The sequence below is a fragment of the Myotis davidii genome, unplaced genomic scaffold, assembly GCF_000327345.1.
Source record: "Myotis davidii unplaced genomic scaffold, ASM32734v1 scaffold4152, whole genome shotgun sequence".
NCBI classification, from domain to species: Eukaryota; Metazoa; Chordata; class Mammalia; order Chiroptera; family Vespertilionidae; genus Myotis; species Myotis davidii.
In genome coordinates this window covers 161,542-163,866 of record NW_006283169.1, presented here as the reverse complement: position 1 = coordinate 163,866, position 2,325 = coordinate 161,542, and the positions used below count along the sequence as shown (strand labels likewise).

Sequence of the window (2,325 nt, the reverse complement as noted above, 5' to 3'; positions counted from 1 at the left end):
AAAATAGGGGGGAAAGAGAGAGGGATGGAGAGAGTAAGGGAATAGAGGAGGAAAGAGAAAAGGAGAGAACAAACAGAGAAAGAGAGGCTGGATGGAGAGATGGAGCTATATCTCTGAAAGAATACACAGAAACTGATCTTGGTCTCATCCTTAGAAAACAACTGGTTGTCTGGGGTTGGGGGAAGGAGGTCAAGGGTGAAAGATGCTTTTCATTTTACCTTTTAATATTGTTTGTACCAAACAATGATTTGACTTGAAACAACAATAACAACAAAGGGCCCTGCCTCTGCCACCTTCTTTTTCTGTGGCCGCTAGTAACTTGGCAGAGACCTGGCGTGTAAGTCGGGGCTGTCATCACCCCTCTGGGGCGTCTGTGGAGCCAGGAGCTCTCACCAGGGAACCTCCCAGCCCTGCATAGAGAGCACAGTCGGTGCTGCTGCCGCTGCCGCCGCTGCCGCTGCCGCTGCCGTCAGAACGCCCAGCAACAATTCGGCGACCTTAGAAGCATTCCATCATCTCTGAGCCTGTGTTCGCTTCCATCATCCTCAAGAATAACCACCAACCCCAGGCCAGACAAGCCCTGTAAATGTGTTCATTGTTCAGAGTTGATCCCTCTCTGGACTTTGTGCCTGGATGATTTGGTTGCCCCCCCACCCCACCTTAACCCAGAATCGGGGTGGGGGGGCAGAATAAGAATGGAGGCCATGGCCCCACCAGTGCTGGAAGTGGTCACTTTATTGGTTGGAAAAAGAAACTGTGGTCAGCACAGGAGGGAGTGCAGAGGCCAGAAAGAAGGGAGGGCAGCCAGGCTGGAGCCAGACGGGGCCAGGTAGAAACTCCCACTCCCTCATTCCTCAGGCTGTGGTGGCTGAAACTGGAGGAGAGAATCATAATAAAACCATCAACAACAATATCCACAATACTAGACGAGAGTACCTGCAGCTTCAGTTCTGGACCAAAGCTTTCCTCACGCCACCATACCGCCCCCCGCACCCCCACCCGCTTCAAGTCTCACACACACACACACACACACACACACACACACACACACACTTCACCTTCTCGAGGCCCTGGGGCTCTGCCTGTACTTCTCTGCAGGTCCTACACTCACCTCTTCTGCTTCAGACCATTCCTCAGGCACCCATGGCCTTCCTGAGGAGCCATGGGTCATTGATCTCCCTGAGTCCCTCTACCACCAGGAAGCTCCATCTTGCTTCCCTTCTTTGGGTTCATCAAACTAATATTTATCCCATTTTATAAGTAAAATAATTGCAGCTCAGGGAGATGAAAGGCTAGTTAAGTGTCAGAGCTGAAATTTGAACCTGTGTCTTCCTGCCTCAGAAGCCTGGCCATGCTGTGGGCACTCAAGGAGGTAAGAGAGGGTTGGAATCATTGGAGTGCTCTGGGCTCTGGGAAGACCATGGTTCCCTCTCCGGCACTGAAGGTCATGCCTTGAAGTAGCAGCCATGGGACCTTGGGCTCGACCACCCCCTTCTCTGGGCTCCAGTCTCTCTGTGCAATACCGGGTTCTATTGTGACCACCCATCCCTTGGCTGAGAGCTGGTCAGAAGCAGCAGCAGATCAATAGTGAGACTTCAACCAAAGGGCGCTTCCAGGTTCTTGCTCATTCTGTTTCCTCTGCCTGAAGCAGCCTCCTGCCCACACTTCACCAGGCTGCCCACCTCTGCCCGCACTTCACCAGGCTGCCCACCTTTCACTCGTCCTTTAGGACTGGCTCAGGGCCACCCCTCAGGGAAGCCTGCTCCCTCCTCTTCCCAATCCTACCCGGTGCGGTTTTCCTCCTCTGTTTCCACAGCACCCCGCCCTTCCCTCCACGGCAGCACTGGGAGTGTCTGTCCATCTGTCCGCCTCAGCCAAGCGGCTGCAAGCTCTGTGAGGAAGGGCAGCAGCTACCTTGTGCCCCAGCACCTGGCACAGAGCTGGTGGCCCGGGGCTGACTCACCCAATCAGCTGGCTGAGCATGTCTCAGGGCTCTGCTTCCTCACGTTTACTTTAGGACTTAATGTTTTATTTTTAGTTATAGACGGGGACAGAGAGGCTCCGCAACCCTTTCCTTTTAGAGGTGGCAGAACACAGCCCCGCCTGCCACAGAAGGGCCCAGCACTCACAGACACACATTTGAGGAAGTACACTGATCTCTACCATGTCCGTCCTAAAAAGCCAAGCTTCTTGGCAAACGTATCAACTCTCCTGCTTCCCACTGGTCATGCCAAGAGCTTCCTACCTCCCCAGGGGCTCCCAAGATCCAGCTGCTCCCCCAGCTGTTGACTTATTTAAGTGCTGTGTTAAGGAAATGGTAAATCT

The 2,325-nt window shown here is 53.5% G+C and overlaps 1 protein-coding gene across 1 annotated transcript in view; it reads right to left on the bottom strand.

The window, feature by feature from the left end:
* Window positions 1-717: 717 nt before the first annotated feature.
* Window positions 718-2,325, bottom strand: part of WFDC2 (WAP four-disulfide core domain 2) — a gene marked incomplete at its 5' end in the record, with an annotated part of 5,677 nt that continues 4,069 nt past the window's right edge. Inside the window, one exon of the mRNA XM_006753520.1 lies at window positions 718-874. The remainder of the gene's footprint in view (window positions 875-2,325) is intronic.